This window comes from Pleurodeles waltl, chromosome 1_1, assembly GCF_031143425.1.
Source record: "Pleurodeles waltl isolate 20211129_DDA chromosome 1_1, aPleWal1.hap1.20221129, whole genome shotgun sequence".
NCBI lineage: Eukaryota > Metazoa > Chordata > Amphibia > Caudata > Salamandridae > Pleurodeles > Pleurodeles waltl.
The window spans coordinates 400220962-400241909 of NC_090436.1; positions in this window are offsets into that span (position 1 = coordinate 400220962).

Genomic DNA, 20948 nt, shown 5'->3' on the forward strand with positions numbered 1-20948 from the left:
TCCAACATGTCTTCATTTTGGGGGCATAGCACGGATCCCACCCTCGGCTGCCCTTTTTGGCTCCCTGCCTGGCCAGTGTCCTCTCTGCCACACGGAAGCCAACAGTCTGCTTCTGTCCTGCCCGCTGCATGTGGTCAGGGTGTTCCTAGTGTGGTGACTGTCCCGCTTCCCCCAGACATGGGAACAGGGAGCAGGAGTGGGCCCACCACTGTTGGGGGCAGTACAATGACCCTCTCTCATGTTGGCTTTCCTGAGGGCTCAGAGATGCGGTCCCAGACCTCTTTCTTCTCCGTTGGTGGGGTGCGATAGCCCTATTTTTTTAGGGAGAGTATGACGGCACACCACATTCTCCTTTCTTGGCTGGGGCCTGGCGATGGATTCCAGGACCCTTTTTGGCATAAACTGGTTCAGGGGTTTGGGTCCCTTGACCTCAAGAGCTCTAGGGAGGGGGCACCAGGCACATCCCTCCTGAGCTCATGAATTAATACTGTAGCACCAGGCACTGGGGGTTATCCCTAGGTTACAGCAGAGCTCTAGACCCTATGTTTTCTCTGCTGGGGGTCATCAATCACCTTCTTTTTCTATCAATATCTCAGGCCCCGTTGGGCTGATTTTAACAATGTAGGGCACATTTTGCTCCTAGTGGTGAGCCCTAGGTATCTTGCTTCTAAGGAAGCCCACCTTGAAGGGGGCTGGTTCATTGGCTCTGTACCAACCTTTCTCCTTTACCTGCTCCTCTGGTGCTCCTGTCCTGCTACTTGGGTGTAGACATCTGGTTCGTCCACAACTGGCCCTTACGGGGTATAAGGGAACCAGTTTCCTGGGTCCTGCAGAGACTCACTGACCCTGGGCTCTTGAGGTCAACTATAGACAGAGATCATAGTCCATTAGTGGTTCAGGAGGCATGTCCTTCTAGTTGTCCATGGTGTTGCTGCTGGTTACGTCTAGTGTCCAACTCCAAAAACAACCACTCACCCTGTGCAAGAGATTTTAAATGTGGGTGGAAAGAAATGAGGCATCCCTGGCCAATCCTAGGTTGCTACATCACCTCTCCACTTGTGTCTGAACCCTCTTGCACAGCATGCTGGGACAGCTCAAAATGGTGCTGTCAAGAAGTCACTGTTCACATCTCTTCTGGGAGCCTCAGCTCAACCCCTAGCTAATATCATTGCCAGGGCTTATCCCAGGAAAAACTAAAAAAGGGGTCCCCTCATGTGTTGACACCAGAGGTCTCCTCTGCCTCCTTTGTGCAGTGTACCTGAGCAGTCCCAGCCCTGGTGCAGTGTGACAGCTAATTAATGGATGCAGATTTTCTTCCACATTTCTTCCTCCTCAAGAGCTGTGTGACGCACTGTTAATTGCTTCTTTTGTGTGGGGATGCATTTGTTCTCTCTGCCCTGCTGGGGAGCAATGTAATTAACTTGGACAAGACTGGGCTCTGATCCTGAGCTCATCCAGAGGAGTATGAAAATTCTAGACGACTGATAAGGTGTCCATATATCTGTTTGGGACTTGCATCCCTAAGGCAGATTTTCCCCTATGTATGTATGAAGAGTTACTGCAAACAAAATAGTAAACATACTAACTATGTCTATGAGTCTTCACTAATATTATAAGCCCTACCTCAGGTCAAGTCTAGCCTTGCAGAGTCCCATCTGTGCCAGGCTACCTCTGCACAGTTACTGCATTGCTCATGATGTTAGTCACACACATGCAGCCCTCACACGTGTTCATGTGTAACCAAACAAGTGCCCCTTATCCTTGCTGCGTCGCAGTGGCCTTATCTTAAAAGGCAGACAATGGGATAAACATGCACTGTTCATTTACGATGTGTTTACCAAGGGTGAGACACCAGTTGTGGGGCTCACTCACAGTAAAAAGTCCAAAACCTGGTGATCTAAAATTAAAAAACAAAATGGTTGAATTAAATGGGCAGGAACCATTTTGCTACAGATTGTACCACACATCTGCAAAAGTAGTGGGTACTGGCCAAAAAGATCTGAACTCTAGTTTAAACTTTGATACGACACAGACATTTTTAGTGGCTGATACTACTTTTGGTAGAGTTGCACTGCAATCTGTTTAGCTCCACTACCACATAATACAAACCAATCTACAATTTGTAGCACAAGCGTCCATTAGCCCTTCAGGAAGTCATGAGGAAACATGTTGGCCAAGGAGATCTCTAAATCATCATTAATTAATCTTAACAGAATCATAAAAGTTAAAAGGACTGAAAGAATATAGACTCTGTTTTTGAATTAACACTCTATGTATCTGTTTATTGTGCTTCCATTGCCTTTGTACTTAATTTGGCTGAACTATTTTACCGTGTTAGATGCAGTGTAATGCAAGCCTCACAAAGGTTTTGAATAAGTCTCCTCCCATTTTTTCAAGGTATGACAATGTGGCGCCATCTCCACAGGTACTTCAACAAACTTGGGGCCTGATTTAGATATTGGCCGAGGGTTACTCCTTCACAACGGTGATGGATATCCCATCTGCCGAAATCTAAATCCCAGTGGATCCAACAGGATTTAGATTTCAGCCAACGGGATATCCGTCACTGTGACAGAGTAACCCCTCTGCTAAAATCTAAATCGGGCCCTTATAAACAAATAACATCTGCTCAGAGTTTCTTCTGTGGATTATAATCCTTAAATTATCTTTGAGAGACTAATCCACAGGACACAGTAACGCATGGTTGAGGAAGTCAAGAAGGGGATGAAGACACTGTTGAGCATGCTGGAAGGAAACAGAAGGTGCCTGAGCCCAAATAGGAACTTGTTGCAGACTGTCAAAAACACATATTCTTGGCTCACAGGAAACTGATGATTTTCTAGCTGACATAGCAGAAACCATGAAGGAGAAGTGCTCTCCAACTGTTAAGAAGTTAGAGAACATTAACTCCTCCATCAATTTATTACACAATGGACTGGAGCACTTCATCTCTGTGATGAGTGTCCTTACCAATAACATTGTCTCTGCCTGTTTTACAGTAACAGCAGAAATTGATGAGTGATTTCAGTGTAGCCTTCACCGCACTCATTGAAGTTTTAGCTACCATGCGGCCTACATCTTCGTCTGGTGCATCATCCATCGATGCACACATGTCTTACTTTTGGGCTCGTCAAAGGCAGTGTGAGGAGCATGAGCATTTCTCAGAGATAGAAGATGTAGGTATAAATATCTTGTTTTGCAAGTTAGGAAAATAAACATCATGTACAGTTGTTCTCCTAGTCCTTGTTCCCCTATCCCTGATCTACATCTCACGCAATCTTTTTGCATTCCATCAGTAGTCCTGTCTTGGTGTTACTGTGTTTTTAGCGTCAATCTATTGCTTACATAACCCTTCTTTCTTGGTAATTTGAATTTTTCTACAGTATAAGTTTTTTTTATTATTATTGAATTCATTTACTATCCATCTACGATTTGCAAGTGAAATAATTAGATTTTTTTGTAAATAATGATTTTACAGAATTTAAAAACAATCACAGCAACATGCACCTTAAAGAAATAATAAAAATATTTTCTGGTAAAACCTGGTTTTTCTGCCTGTGTGTGAATATGGCATACACTGTAAGTTAAAATTCATGTTTAAAAAAAAAAAAATGTATGGATTTATTTCCTTCATTTAATCCATTGTCCATCCATGTTTGAATTTTCAGCCAAAGCAAATATTTACCAGCACATGTAAAGTAGATGTCAATATCTTCACCCTGAAGTAATCTTTAAGGGGATACTTACTTTATTAAAGCCTAGATTACCATATCAAATACTCCAATACATTATTTTTGTACAGTAAATTCACACTAATTCTAATATGTTTCTATCTATTATATAAATATTTGATTACCACAAAAGGGAGCAGACTTGTTATCTGACTAATTGTACTAGATAACAGTGTATTCTGACTACATATACACGTCAACATGTATTCATATATATTAAACACAAATGCATGATTAGGTATGAAGGTAATGGTAACAATGTCGGCTGATTCAAGTTCAAAATAGACTTTCAAATTCTTTATGTGAATGAATCATGTCATTTTATTATGAACAGATGTAACAGGCACACTTATTAACCACTGACTAAGGACCTTTTTTATGGTGTAGCTTCAATACACTTTGAGCAATGGTAGACTGCTATCCAGCCAATAGTGCAGCATTATGAACCCAACATCAAATTTACCTTCATGCTTTTTTAAATTGTTTACTATTGTTGATATGTGGCACAGTATATGTCCTTCTCCATAACACATGTGGCACCTCAAAATTACATACACATCTTTAAAAAAAAGGCTAGTTTACCATCCTTTTGTCTGACAACATAAACATAAATCTTTGGCTATCACTGTAGTCTTCCTGTTTTTAAATGAATATGTAGTTTCTCTTGAACTAATTGCAGTTAATTACATGTATCATCATTGTTAGAAATGGGGGTCTGGTTGGCAGTCAGTTTGCACTCTGTCCAAGCAGTGACCCTCACTCTAGTCAGGGTAAGGGAGTAAAACTCCTAAGAAAACTCCTGCTCACCCTCTTGGTAGCTTGGCACAAGCAGTCAGGCTTATCTCAAAGGCAATGTGTAAAGTGTTTGTGCCAATACACAGTAATACAGTTAAAACACTGCAGAATGGACACCACACCAGTTTAGAAAAATAAGCAATATTGATCTAAATCAAACAAGACCAAAATGACAAAAATCCAACATACCAAAGTCAAGATATGAATAAAACAAAAAAATAGATTCTTACTCCATAGAAAACAATGGAAACGTTGTTCTTACACAAAGTACCTGGTGAGGCCGTGCGTCGTTTCTTCTCCAGTCTGGAAGCCGATGCATTGCTTTTCTCCCCTGCAAGAGTGTGATACATCGATTTCCAGACAAAGCACCTCAGATCCACACAGGTTCACAATGACTTTGATGCCCAGCGTGAGAAATCCGGCTGCAAGGTGATGGAAAACCACGCTGCATGGGGTTTGCATCATTTCCAGCAGCTGAAAGTGGGTGTTGCATCGTTTCTCCAGCCGCAATGCAGGTGGTGCATTGAAATTTTCCCCACACGGCTTGCTGTGTGTGGATTTCAGTCCTTGTTCTTCAAGCTTCACCTTTTAAGGGCCCATGGACTTGATAGGGCACCACTTGGCAGTGCAGGAGTCTCAGTAGAGAGTCCAGCTGCTGGCGGAGGAAGTCTTTGATGGCCCTGAGACTTCAAAACACAAGGCAAGCCCTTACAGAGTCTTTACAAGCAGGAATATACCACAAAGTCCAGTATTTGCCCCCTTCCACAGGCAGAAGCAGCAACTGCAGGATAGCCCAACAAAGCACAGTCACGGGCAGGGGCAGCACTTCTCGTTGGCAGAGGTTCATCTTGGCTCCAGAAGTAAATCTAAAAATCTGGGGTTTTGGGTCCACTACTTATACCACTTTCTGCCTTTGAAGTTGGCAAACTTCAAAGGAAAGTCTCTGTTGTTCACAAGATCCTGCCTTGCTAAGGCCTGGTCCCAAACACACACCACGTGGTTGGAGACTACATTGTGTGAGGGCAGGCACAGCTCATTCAGGTGTAAGTGACCACTCCTCCCTCCACTCTAGCTCAGATGACTCATCAGGATTGGGACACCCTAGCTCCCTTTGTGTTACTGTCTAGAAGGAACTCACAGCCAGCCCAACTGTCAGTCTGACCCAGACAGTGAATACACAAGCAGGCAGAGTCACAGAATGGTTTAAGCAAGAAAATGACCACTTTCTAAGTGGCATTTTCAAACTAACAATCTAAAAACCAACTTCACCAAAAGATGTATTTTTAAATTGTGAGTTCAGAGACCCCAAACTCCAGATCTCCATCTGCTCTCAAAGAGAAACTGCACTTTAAAGATATTTAAAGGCAGCCCTGTGTTAACCTATGAGAGAGATTTGCAACAGTGAAAACTGAATTTCGCAGTATTTCACTGTTAGGACATGTAAAACACACCTTTAACATACACTGTACCCTGCCCATGGGGCTACGTATGGCCTACATTAGGGGTGCTTTACATGTCTAAAAAGGGAAGTTGTGGGTCTGGCAAGTGGGTACACTTGCCAGGTTGAATTTGCAGGTTAAAACTGCACACACAGACACTGCAGTGGCAGGTCTGAGCCATGTTTACAGGGCTACTCATGTGGATGGTACAATCAGTGCTGCAGGCCCACTAGTACCATTTGATTTACAGGCCTTAGGCACCTATATTGCACTTTACTAGGGACTTACTAGTAAAGCAAATATGCCAATCAAGGAAAAGCAATTACACATACAATGTACACAAGAAGCACTTGCACTTTAGCACTGGTCAGCAGTGGTAAAGTGACCAGAGTCCTAAAGTCTACAAAAACAGGTTGGGAAAAATAGGAGGAAGGAGGTAAAACATTTGGGGATGATCCTGCAAAAAGGGCAAGGTCCAACAGGACCCCCCACCATCCAAAAACCAGGGGAGCCCAATCAATACCTTGTGGCCTTCCCTTCTTGGGGCAATAGAACCTGGACAGTGGCCCACTACGGCAGGGGCTCTGGCAAGTTCCTCGCCTCTCTGAACCCATGTGCGTCCCTCTGTCTACACCCTCAGGGCCCATTGAACTAAACCAAGAAGAAACCCTTTTCCTGATCTGAGGACTCCATCTGTGCAGCACCTGACGTCACCTTGCTCACAGATGCATCCCAGTAGGCAGACAGTACCACCATGGCCAACAGTGTGATGTGGCTCATCCCACCCCTTGAGTCTGACTTCGGTTCCCCACCCAGGGAAAACTCTGACCACAAGGACAACCAACAGAAGCCACAGTCAGCTGTAAGTGTCTAGAGCCAGGTCCCAGGCCATCCCAGGGTCTCTAGCCTCTCTGGTTTTGAAAACGGGGGGGCAGTAGCCCAGGTGCCTTGCACCCATGTTCCACTTCACTTCTCACCAGTCCAGTTCAGGGGTGGTATCCTGAGACTGGTCACTCAACTCAGGGTCTGTACTCTCAGGATGAGCAGAGGACAGGGGTTGGCTCTCCCTCCTCCTGTCCCTCTTGCTGGGGTCCTGTAGCTTCTACTTTGGAGTGCTACCCCCAGAAAACTGAACTGCGAGGACACCTTTCGCGGCCACCCCTCCTAGTTCCCCTGACACCTAGGACAACTCATTCTGCAGAAGGCAGTCTATGGGCATCTGGGGACTAACTATGACCCTCCTCTGGGTCGCCTCCCAACCCCACTCTAGGGATACCAGGGCCATAGGAGAGAAGAAGTCCTGCCCATCGGCTGGTGTCACCCTACACACCTGGCCAGTGTACTGCTCTGGTGAGACAAGCCTTCCCATCATCTATGGTATGGTTAGCCCCACTGTCCTTCAGAGCAGTGACTGGGATCCCATTCACTATCACCTTGTGGAGATGATGACTCCCACAGTCAGGGATCACCAACTCACCCTTTGAGTTCACCTCCCAACTAAGTGAGATTACAGCATGGTCTATGACCTGCCCCTGGGGATTATCTCCCTCTCAGGCCACATTGGCCACCCCTGTAGAGGGGCCAAAAATGGGGGTTTTCGTAGGACAGACAGAGTGCTCTTTCAGGCTGTTACCAACAGGGTTGAACATGGGGTGCCCTGGGCCACTGTCCACCAGAAACTCCCTCCTTCCTGTCAGAAGGGACATGAGAACTTTTTTCTCCTCTCCTATCCTGGGACCTGTCTGTGTCTCTCTTGACCTCCCCCTCTTTCTTCTGTTGGGGAACCTTGTCTGAGTCCCACACATACAACTTCTTATGGATCCTGGTTCTCATCCGGCAGTCTGCCTCCTGAGCAAGCTTCCTGGGGTCAATAAGCCTGCTGTCAATCAAGTACTGGTGCAGCTCTGGAAAATACAGACTAGACAAGTGCTCCCATACAAACAAATTGTACAGCCCCTGATAATCTGTCACCTCAGTGCCTTTCACCCCACCCTCCAGTGCTCTGCAGAAGGAATCCACACACTTAAGCCAGGTCTGAGAATCAAGTTTCCTACTCACCCTGAACTTTCTCCTATACGTGTGGAGTGCTGCCTCATAGCACTGAAACCACCTGTGGATGTCATCCTCCTTAGTGTACTCTTTCCCTAGATTCTTTGGAAAGTGCACACTTCTCTCAGACTGCACTGATTAAATGCTGCCACCATCAGTTCTGGGCCTGCTCCTCAGATCCATCTCCTTCAAGCTCGGCTCCTGAGCTAAAAGCAGTTTCCTCTCCTCTATGTCAAGTTTCCATTTTTCTGCCACCCTGTTTATCTTTGCCAGCTCCAGATGAAGTTCCCTCTCATGCTGCAGTTTATGTTTTTTCATCCCCATCTGATACCTCCTTTCTGCTTGTCTGTCCTTCAGCTCCTCTGGGGTCAGACCTCTGGAGGAAACACGGATACTTGCCCTGGAGAGCATCTCCCTCCTAGGCAGATCCTAGTTATCCACCAAATCCTGCAGGTTGTCCTCCTCTCCCTCCACAGCAACATTCTCCTCCTCTCCGGGCCCACCAGCCTCCTTTGCTGCCAACCAGGCCCTCAGAACCTTTTACAGCTCCTCCTTTTTATTGAGGTCTTTAATTGGACACTGGAGCGCCTTACAAAACTTTCTGAGCAGAGACACTGAGTATGTCTCCAACATCTCCTGCTCAAACTCTACATTTACAGCAACTGCTAATGGCTCCCCAGATTGAGACATCCTTGTAGATAGGGCTCAAAAAGTTGCAAAGTTCAAAAAGGCAGGAGAAATCCAGGAAATAAAAAAACAGTATATGGTTGCATAATGGTTTTGCAATTAGACAGTATTGAACACCAATCACTGTATGCAAAGTACAAATATAAGTCCTGTCCAACCACTGCCACCAATGTAAGAAATGGGGTCTCTAGTTGGCAGTCAGTTTACACCCTGTCGAAGTACGGACCCTCACTCTAGCCAGGGTAAGAGAGTCACACACCTATGATAACCCCTGCTCACCTCCTCGGTAGCTTGGCACAAGCAGTCAGGCTTATCTCAGAGGCAATGTGTTTTTATACACACACACACACAGTAAAACAGTAAACACACTACAGAAGTACTCAACACCAGTTTTAAAATATAGCCAATATTTATCTGAGTAAAACAAGACCACAATGACAAAAATACAACATCCACAAATGAAGTTATCACTTTTTATACGTTTCAAAGAGTCTTTATCCTGAAAGATCAGTGTTTGTATCCTTACAACACACAGGCGGTCATTCCGACCCTGGCGGTCATGGACCGCCAGGGCCGGGGACCGCGGGAGCACCGCCAACAGGCTGGCGGTGCTCCCAAGGGCATTCTGACCGCGGCGGTACAGCCGCGGTCAGAAACGGAAAACCGTCGGTGTACCGCCGGTTTTCCGCTGCCCTGGGGAATCCTCCATGGCGGCGCAGCTTGCTGCGCCGCCATGGGGATTCCGACCCCCATACCGTCGTCCTGTTGGAACAGGATGGCGGTATGGGGTGTCGTGGGGCCCCTGGGGGCCCCTGCAGTGCCCATGCCAAAGGCAAGTATCCGTAACAGGGCCCCACTGAGAATTTCAGTGTCTGCATAGCAGACACTGAAATTTGCGACGGGTGCAACTGCACCCGTCGCACCCTTTCCACTCCGCCGGCTCCATTCGGAGCCGGCATCATCGTGGAAAGGGGTTTCCCGCTGGGCGGGCGGGCGGCCTTCTGGCGGTCGCCCGCCAGCCCAGCGGGAAACACAGAATAACCGCGGCGGTCTTCTGACCGCGCAGCAGTATTCTGGCGGCTCCCGCCGGCACCGCGGTTACCGCGGCCGGCGGGAGTCAGAATGACCCCCCAGTATCTTGGATACATCAAAACAAAGATGATGCAGGTTCCGAAGGGGGTGATGCATTGGAAAAGCAAATGATGTGCCTTGAGGCTCCTCTGCAGTCCCAGATAGCCCATAAAGGGCTAAAAAAATGAATAGCTTAACTGTAAAGGTCACAGACCTACACACTGAGCATTGAGGGTTTGAGTTCAGGTGTATCTCTGGTTATTTTCCTCCTTTATTTATTTCAAAATGAAATGTTTAAGGCTTGTACTGAAAGGTGATCTTACTCTTTTTAATTGACAAACACATTTTTCTTTTTCATTTGTGCAGAAGTATCTCATTCTAAATATATCATTCGTCAAAGCATAAAAACGTTTTATTTCTCTCCCTCTCCCTCTCTTTCTCTCTCTCTTTCAGTCTCTTCCTTCCACTCATTCACCCACACAGACACTTATGCACCCACTCACAGGCCCATTCAGACCATTTTGCACCCACTCACAGCTCCAGTCAGTCACTCCCACACCCACTCACAGACCTACTCAGACACTTACACACCCCCTCACAGCCCCACTCAGACTCTCACACACCCATTCACAGACCCACTGACACCCTCATGCACCCACTCACAGACCCCTGCACACCCTGATGCACCCACTAAAACACTGATCTATGCACTCTTACCACCAGACACTCTCACAGCCACTCTCACCCCCAGATACACCCTCTCACACCTATTCTCACACCCAGAGAGGCTGCAGCCAACTGCCGCCCTACTTGGCCAAAGGGCTGTGCACAGTGTCGGGTTGGGTGGTTAGGACGGTTGGCCGCAGGGTCTGGCTGCAGGCCAGGTCTTGCGGGCAACCTCTGCTGCGCACAGGCGAAGGCAATGCATGGTCCAAGGTTGGGTGCTTATAGGGGGTTTGCCCCAGGGCAACTATAACTCGCACCCTCAGACCAATGTTTTGATATTTGAGCAAGAACATTATTTAATTAATTTCTATGGTATTGATTGAGAATGAGTACATATAGGAAAACATGTGTTGTAGAAGTTGGTAAAGCAAACTGATGTTGATTTTTCAGTTTCTTGCATCTTGCAGGGTCCTCGGGTATGTCATTGCTTTTTATTAGTTTAGAATTGTTTTTCTAGAGGAAATTGAGCACACAGAAATTACTTTGAGAAAGGCTTCTGTGAAGCCGAAATGTATCAACACGCCTAATTAGCCATCATATTACATCATTGATGAAATCTTCTTTTGCATCATTGATAATATCACTACAGCATTTGTAATAAAATTATTGATGAAAATACTGCGCATGGTGGGGATGCAAGTTATAGTTACCTTAGGGCATGAGTTATAGTTACTTGAAATAAATAAATAACTATAACAGCTGAATTTCTATGTTTGTTTGTGTGTAAATTCAAAACCTAACTATAACATCCCTCTAACCTTTGGCCTTATCAGTGAATATGCATTTGAACTCCTTATATTTTTGGTTGGTGATAACTTTGCCATAGTTTGGCAAACCCCCATGAAACTTTGAGACCTACTGCTTTTTCTACATTGACTAATGATGCAAAGTTTAAGTTTTGAAGTGATTAGTTAAAGGGGTGCAGAGAAAAAAGGGGGTCACATTACTCTTCACTCGGATGTAGCAGCAAACAGCTGAACGGATTTTCATAAAATTTAGCAGGCATATAGATTATGACGTGGAAAGGAGCATGAGAATTTGTTTGGTAGTTTTGTAGTAATAAGGAACAAAAACATAGTGATATATTATGACGTGGTATACCACAGTACTTTTGCGGTATACTGCTGTACATGACGATGAAAGAACACAATATTGTTGGCTAATGGCTGCCCTTACAGTAAGGGTTTGGACCTGAGATAAAAGTTAGTCCTATGTTTTACACCTATAGAAAGACCTAAGGTGCTGTAGATAACTGGTAATAATTATGGGAAAGTATTTATATTATTCTATAAATTTTAAAAAAAGATAATGGAGAAGTGTGGTACTACATAGGAAGTACTGCGGTACCTATTGAAATATTTTTTTTTATAACAAACAATAATAAAAAAATAGAAAATTTAATTATATAGTTCGTCATAAATCCTTGTTTTAAAAAAATATTTCAATAGGTAACACAATACTTCCGCAATACTATTCCACAGTACTTCCATGATACAATTACTGAACCGATCTGCAACCGCCTCCCATGGCTGATTAATAGGAATAATAAGCCGGGAGTCATTAGCATAGGAAGATGGAATGAAACCAAAAGTACGAATTAGACTAGCCAAAGGCGCTATATACACATTAAACAATGTGGGGCTGAGAGAAGATCCCTGCGGAATCCCACATGGCAGAAGATGAGGTCTAGATTTGAAATCACCACAGCTAACTGTGGTCCATCTATTTGTAAGAAAAGACTTCAAAAGTTTAAGCGCCTTGTCCCTCAAACCCACATGATGCAAATGGGACATTAATAGTGTGGGAGAGATAGTGTAAAAGGCAGCGGTTAAATCTAAAAGAACCAAAACGGCCCCCTTGCCTTCATCAACCATCCTTCTAATAGTATCAGAGGATGAGATTCGGGCAGTTTCAGTACTATGACCTTTTCTGAACCCGTATTGGGAGATAAAAAATTGATCAATTCAGAGTTCAAAGTGTATCCTTTGTCTCTCCCCCCTTTTTGTTTTGTCACCCTGTCCTCATGTGCATTAGCATCATCTGGCGGAGGAGCAGAGGCACCGGCGACTTGAGGGAGCTGCATCCCACAGGACCCAGGAGGCAGAGTCCACCGACGCTGAGGGCACCAGTGGGACGGACGCCGAGGGGAGAACCACGGTGGAGACTGGAGTGGACAGTTTAGACACAGATACCTCCTCTGATGGAGGCTTCATGGTGGTGGCCGACACCTCTGTGACCACTCTAGCTACAGGTACAGCCGCCACCCCCATACCAGCACTGCCCTCCCAGCAGACCCTCATTGAGTTGCCCATGCCCGCCCACCCAGGAGGGTGGGCTTCTCCTTCGCCCCAGGCACTTCAGGCCCTGCCCCAATGAGCTCTGCTGCCCTGAGTGAGGAGGCCATTGACCTCCTGAGATCCATCTCTGTAGGGAAGTCAACCATTGTGAATGACATCCAGGGGCTGGCAGCCCAGATGCAACAGACGAATGCATTTCTGGAGGGCATTCACACTGGCTTGGCGGCCCAACAGAGATCGATCCAGGCTCTGGCCTCCCCTCTGATGGCAGCCATTGTCCCTGTTTCCACCCTCCCCCTTCCAACTTCCTCTTCCCAATCCCATTCTCCTCAACCCCAACCTATCCCATGCACACAGGCAGATGAGCACGCACACAAGACAACACACAAGAGTGGCACAGGCAAACACAAGCACCACACATCATCCCACGGGCACTCACACAAACCCCATCCAGATGCAGACATACCAACATCCACAATTTCCACTGTCTCCCCCTCCTCCTTCTCCTCCACCTCCATTCCAATTCTGTCTACACTCACACCTGCATGCACTACATCCTCATCCACTACCAGCATCACTACCACACCTAGCAGAACACACACCTCACTGGCAGACACCTCCACAACAGCCATGCACACATCCCCTGTGTCCTCTCCCACTGTGTCTGTGTCCCCCTCCTAAAGTACACAAACGCAAGTACTCCAACACCCAACAGCCATCCACCTCACAACAGCATCCAGCCCAGGCACCTCCACCCAAAATCAGCAGACAGGCACCTCCAACAACCACTCCCTCTTCCTCCACTCCCAAACCTTCTCCCTCTTCCCACCCCAAATGTCCTGAAGAAGCCTTTCCTATCCACCATTGACCGCTTCCCTACCCCTTCCCCCGTCCTTCACGTCTGGCCAGGGTGGCAAAAACCCAGGCAAGCACCTCAGCCACCCAGTCCACAGGCCCAGTAGTCACCACGCCCACTCATGGTGGGAAAGGACCCAGGGAACATGTCACAAAGGACAACGGGCCATCACCAGCTGCTGACAGGAAGGGCAAGGAGCCATCACCAGCTGCTGCCAGGAGGGGCAAGGAGCCATCACCAGCTGCTGCCAGGAAGGGCAAGGAGCCAGCACCAACTGCTTCCAGGAAGGGCAAGGTGCCAGCACCAGCTGCTGCCAGGAAGAGCAAGGAGCATGGGTCAGGGACTCTGATGGAGCCCCCACCACCAACCATGGTTGTGCAGCCGTCCGAGGCTGCAGGTGATGGGCTGGAGCCTCCCCCCACCAGCAGCACCGCCACCTTCAGTGGGCAGCCATCTGAAGCTGCAGGGGATGGGCTGGAGCCTCCCCCAACCAGCGGCTGCAGCAGCACCACTACCACCACTGAGCAGCTGTCACAGCCGGCTGACAATATGTAGTCCTGCCTCCATGGGTTGCTGTACGGCCTGCCCCCGCAAATCCAGTGGATGTGACACCCACCTGAGAGACTGTGACCTTGCACTCCCCAGGATCAAGAGCACAGGGCATGATGCCCCCTCCAGAACCAGTGGGTAAAACACCCACCAACCACAGCTTCCCCAGGATCAAGAGCACAGGGCACGATGCCCCCTCCAAAACCAGTGGGCAAGTCACCCACTTGAGAGACTGTGGCCGTGCACTCCCCAGGACCAAGCACAGGGCATGTTGCCCCCTACAGAACCAGTAGCCTTGTTCCATCTCCCGGCTGAGGTGCCCCCGTACCCTGTCCCCCTGAGGTGCCTGCCTATTTTCCAACTGATGCCCCTGCAGTGTTCTCTCCGTGTTGATGCAGGTGACAAGTGGGACCTTGGACTTTGGCCTGTGGCCCTGTGGACCATGCACATTGAGGACTGGGCATTGTCCCTTGAACTGTACAATTGTATATATCTGTTCCATTGCATATTTATTATTTATCCTGTGTTGATCCTATTACACTCACTATAGTAAATTCCTCCTGTCCTTGCATTATTCATCCGAGAAACAGGGTGAAATTGTTTTTATGATGCATCTGGTTGTGTGTATGGTGTGTGGGGTGTGTGTTGTGCGTGTGTGTGTCACTCTCTTTTTCCTCCCCCCTCTCTTGTGTGCTAGGCGGCTGTACTCACCGTCGTCGTCCTCACCGTCGTTGGTATTCGTGGTGGAGCAGGACGTAGAAGAGCATGGGGAAGACATGCAGCTCGGGCTCCATGGCGGCGTGGTTCTTCCCTGTATCTCCAATGGTAAGTCCTTTCCCTTCTGAGGTCTGTTTCCACCAGGCTCTTGATGTCGTTGGTACCGCCCCAGAAAAGGTGGTGGTTTCCTGTGTCTTAATACAGTGGGCGGAACATTGACTTCCGCCTGGCTGTAGGCGGCTACCACAGTGATGGCTGTTGTTTCCGCCCTGGAGGTCAGTGTGGTAAAGTGGCTGTCTATGGGAGTTTTCACCACCATGGTCATAATTTGGCGGTAATTACCGCCAGCCTGTCGGTGGTATTACCTCCACTTTATCACCGACGGCCAGGGCACTTTACCAAATTGTGAATAGTTAGGAAAAAGTATTTTTATTGATGAATGTTACTAGAAACCTAGGCCTCTTGTTCGACGAACATCTGTCTTTTAAAAAACAGATTAATCATGTGGTAAACATCAGTTTATGGTCAATTAAAATGCTCAGAAAAATCTTCCCCTATCTGTTACATAAATGGAGAGTATCTGCTATCCTGGCATTGGGAATGTCCAAGATAGACTACTGTAATGCACTGTTCCTTAATCTGGATAATGGGCTGATAAAAAGACTCCAATTAGTTCAGAATTCCACTGTCAGAGCAGTTCTTAATCTCCCACGATGTATTTCAGTTAGAGAGAGTCTCAGGATATTACATTGGTTACCAGTGGCGAAGCGTATCCAGTTTAAGTCGCTCTGTCTTACTTTTAAGGCAGTTCATGGAATAGGACAACGGTACCTGACTTCCAGACTCCTCCTGCATGTACCTAAAAGAAGCTTGAGGTCTTCCCAAGCTCACTTGATTCAGGTCCCTCGCACACATAAAGCCAAATGGGGAGACAAAGCTTTTACAGTAGCTGCAGCCAGAGGATGGAACTCTCTCCCACAGAATATTAGGCAAGAATCAGGTTATATGAAATTTAGAAAAATGGTGAAAACTTGTCTCTTTCCTCGTTAATTTTTTGGTGCATCAAGATCAGGGTCTTTGATTTAGTTCGTTTCAGTTTCTTCTATTGGATGTTTTTCTATCTTCATTATTTCTGTTATTTTTTCTTATCCTCTGTCTATTTTTTACTACGTGCTTTCTTCCCAGCGCTTCGATGCTCTTTGAGTAGGAACGCGCTTTATAGATCTCGAATTACATTACATTACTTGGTCAATGGCTGCACCAACACCACCGTTGGCGTACACAGCACCCTCACACACAGGGAACAGCCCTACGCACTATGCATTGCACTACCAGTGATATTGCTAGCAGTCTATAACACACCACTTCTCTGTACGACACACCACTCCAGTCTATGATAATCCACTCTACGTCACTGTATGCCACTCCTCTATAAGACACCCCACTGCACAGTATGCCATGCCACCCCACTGTACGACATGCCATTCCACTGTACAACATGCCACTACACTGGACGCAACTCCATGCTACGCACCACTACTTGAAGGACTCTACGACATGACAGTCTATGCCATGGCTTCAACACTACTTTACAACACGCCCTTCCACTCCATGGGACCTATTGAAATCAAACCAAAAACATTTGTATGTGACAAAAGACACTCTATGGCATCCCACTGCATTCCACTCTATGACACACCACTCTACTCCACTCCACTCTATGACACCCTACTTCACTGTACGACAAGACACACCACTACAACACTCTACTCCACTTCTATGCCACTCCATGCCACTCCACCCTGTGACATGTCTCTTAACTGTACATCACTCAAGTCTTTGCCACTCCAGCGTACTTCACTCAACTCTACTCCACTCCACTCTATGCCACTGTATTGAATACTATTGCACTATATGCCGCAACATTCTACTCCACAACACTCTATGTCATGACACCATTTGCCATGACACATCACTCTTGAACATTCTAGTCCACTCTACAACACTCTGCTACACACAACTTCATTCCACTGTATGACACTCCACTCCAGCCTATGACATGGTACTCCACTCTACCACACGCCACTCCACTCTCCATTCTATGCGCCACCACTCTACACCACTCTATTTCACTCTACCTCTAGCCGCTCCACTCTATACACTCCAGTAGCAATGCTCTATGACACTTTACTCCACCTTACACCACTCTATGCCTCTCCACTCTACTCCACTCTACGCAACCCTACTCTACAACACATTACTCCACTAAATGCCACTCTACGACACTCTACTGCACTCTATGTCAATCTACAACACTCTACTCTAGTCTACAACACTCTATATAACTCCTTTTATGCCACCTCATGCCCCTTTACTGCACACTACTCTATGACAAACTACTCCACTGTACTCCACTACTCCACTTTATGCCACTCTATACCACTCCATTCTATGACACGCCACTCCACTCTGCAACACGTCATTCCACACTATGCCCCTCCACTTTAACACACTATGGCCCTCATTACAACCTTGGCGGTCGGTGTTAAAGCGGCGATAATACCGCCAACAGGCCAGCTGTAAAAAAAATGGGATCACGACCACAGTGGAAACCGCCAACACAGACAGCCACTATACCACTCTGACTGCCACGGCGGTAGCAACAAACACCGCGGCGGTTACAGCCAACAGACAGGCGGAAGACAATGTACCGCCCACCCCATCACAACCTGCCAATCCGCAGCTTTTCCGGGGCAGTACCAATGCCATCAAAAGCACTGCAGAAACAGTGTTTGGAAGGGAAACAACTCACCTCTCAACACTCAACGAAGAACCAGGACGCCATGGAGCCCGAGTTACAGGTCATGCCCATGCTGGTCTACCTCCTCATCTACCAGGAACACCAAAGATGACAACAACGACGGTGAGTACTGCACCTAGTACACAGGGGAGGGGGGAAAGAGAGTGACACACACACGCAACACACCCACCCTCACCCACAACACCATACACACAAACACATGCAGCAACATTACATTTACAACCCGTAACCCCCTGGAAGAAGGCAAGGACAAAAGGAATTGAGTCAAATCAGTGATATTTTTTAAATAGGCAGATATACTTTGGAATTTGTAAAACAGTATTTACAATAATATACAATATGCACAGAAGGCCGTACATTATCCTTTACAAATGTTCGTGGGCTACTGGGCCAAAAATCAGGGCCAAGCCCACACTTGACTCCTGCCTCAATATGGTGAGAACAGTGCAAGGGCATCAGGTCGAAAACACACAGGCACCCCAGCCGGAAGATGGTACTATGCCACTGCTCCTGGAGGGGGCTCCATGCCCACAGCGATGTCCTGGGGAGTACAAAGCCACATTCTCTCAAGTGGGTTGTTTGCCCACTGCCTGGCCCTGGGGAGTGTAAGGCCACAGTCTCTCAAGTGGGTGGTTTGCCCACTGCTTGGCCCTGGAGAGTGCAAAGCCACAGTCTCTCAAGTGGGTGGTTTGCCCACTGCTTGGTCCTGGGGAGTGCAAAGCCACAGCCTCTCAAGTGGGTAGTTTGCCCACTGCCTGGTCTTGGGAAGTGCAAGGCCACAGCCTCTCAAGTGGGTAGTTTTCCCACTGCCTGGTCTTGGGAAGTGCAAAGCCACAGTCTCTCAAGTCTCTCAAGTGGGTGGTTTGTCCACTGCTTGGTCCTGGGGAGTGCAAGGCCAGAGTCTCCCTAGTGGCTGGCTTCTCCATTGTTCCTGGAGGGTGCTTTGTGCCCAGTGTGCTTCATCCTGCCAAGGATAGGGTGAGTGTATGCATATCTCCACTGGTTCTGGAGGGGGCTTTGTGCCCATTGTGCTTCATCCTGCCAAGAAGGGCTGAGTGGATGCATATCTCCACTGGTTCTGGAGGGAGCTTTGTGCCCAGTGTGCTTCATCCTGCCAAGGATAGGGTGAGTGGATGCATATCTCCACTGGTTCTGGAGGGGGCTTTGTGCCCAGTCTGCTTAATCTTTCCAAGGAGGGGCTGAGTGGATGCATATCTCCACTGGTTCTGGAGGGGGCTTTGTGCCCAGTCTGCCTCATCCTGCCAAGGAGGGCCTGAGTGGATGCATATCTCCACTGGTTCTGGAGGGGGCTTTGTGCCTAGTCTGCTTCATCCTGCCAAGGAGGGGCTGAGTTGATGCATATCTCCACTGGTTCTGGAGGGGGCTTTGTGGCCAGTGTGCTTCATCCTGCCAAGGAGGGGCTGAGTGGATGCACATCTCCACTGGTTCTGGAGGGGGCTTTGTGCCCTGTCTGCTTCATCCTGCCAAGGTTAGGGTGAGTGGATGCATATCTCCACTGGTTCTAGAGAGGGCTTTGTGCTCAGTGATGCAGCACTTGGGGTGCTCACATTCCATCACCTGGGTGTCTGAGGCACAAGATTTGCAGGGAACAGGTAGCATGATAGTTCATGGAGGCAGGGCTAGACTCCATCCTGCGGCACCTAAGGCTGTCAAGTGGTGGTTGTGCTGGTGCTGGTAGGGGTGCTTTCAGTGGTGGTGGTAGGTTCCAGCCCGTCTCCTGCAGCCTCGGATGGCTGCCCACTGGGGCTGCTGGTGCTGGTAGTGGTCCTACCATCAGCGGTGCAGGTGGCTGTGCAGGTGGTGGTGCTTGCGGCGGGGCTGCTGGCAGTGCTGGTCATGGTGCAGGTGCCGGTGCTGCCAGTGGTGGAGGGAGGCTCCAGCCCTTCTCCTGCAGCCTTGGACAGCTGCCCACTGGGGATGCTGCTGCTGACAGTAGTGGTGGCAGCGGCGGTGCAGGTGGCGGTGCTTGTGGTGGTGCCTGCGGTGGGGCTGCACGCGGTGAGGGTGGCGGTGCAGGCGGCGAGGCTGGCGGTTCTGCTGGTGGGCACCAGGCCTTCACCTGCTGGGCTGAAGTGCCTTTCCTTTGGTTTTCTGCCCCTTTCTCACCATGGCAGATGCTGTTGTGACCTTGGCTCTGTCAGCTGGAGTTTTGGAGGAGGCCTTGCTGGGTGGGTCATGCTCCTTGCCCTTGCTGCATGCTGTCCCCTTCTTCACCTTGGCAGGTGGCGGAATGGTTTGGTCCTTTGCAGGGGTTGGTGCAACACTGGCTGTCCTAACGGGTGCCCCCTTTGAGCCTCTGGGAGTTGCAGGTGCCACAGCCGACGGCGACTTGGTGGCTGAGGTGCTGGATTGGATTTCTAGACACCCTGGCCCGAGGGGAATGACGGGGGAGGGGTAGGGAACAGGTCAATGTTTGCCAGGAAAAGCTTCTTTGACACACTGGGGCGGGAAGAGGGAGAGGGTTTGGGAGTGGAGGAAGAGGGAGTGGTTGTAGGATGTGCCTGTCTGCTGAGTTTGGGTGAAGGTGCATGAGTAGGATGCTGTTGTGAGGTGGATGGCTCTTGGGTGGATGGGTGCTTGCGTTTGTGTACTTTGGGAGGATGGGTCACATACACACTGGGAGAGGACACAGTGGACGTTTGCATGGTTGTGGGGGTGGTGACTGCCAATGAGGGGTGAGTACTGATGGGCGTGCTGGTGATGGTGGTAGTGGATGAAGATGTAGTGCATGCAGGTGTGAGTGGAGACGATACTGGGAGGGAGGTGGACGATGAGGAGGAGGAGGGGGGCACAGTGGAGGCAGTGGATGATGGTGTGTCTGCATGGGTATAGTGCTTGTGTGAGTGCCTGTGGGATGATGTGTGGTGCTTGTGTTTGCCTGAGCCACATCTGTGTGTTGATTTGGGTGAATGCTGGTCTGAAGGTGTGCTTGGGATAGGCTGGTGTTCAGGGGATTGGGACTGGGTAGAGGCAGCTGGAGGGGGGAGACTAGACACAGGGATAAGGGCTGCCATCGGTGCTGAGGCCAGAGCCTGAAATGCTCTCTGTTGGGCTGCCACGTCAGAGTGAATGCCCTCCAGGTATGCATTTGTTTGTTGCAAATGCCTCTTGACACCCTGGATGGCATTCAGAATGGTTGACTGCCCAACAGTGAGGGACCTCAGGAGGTCAATAGCCTCCTCACTGAGG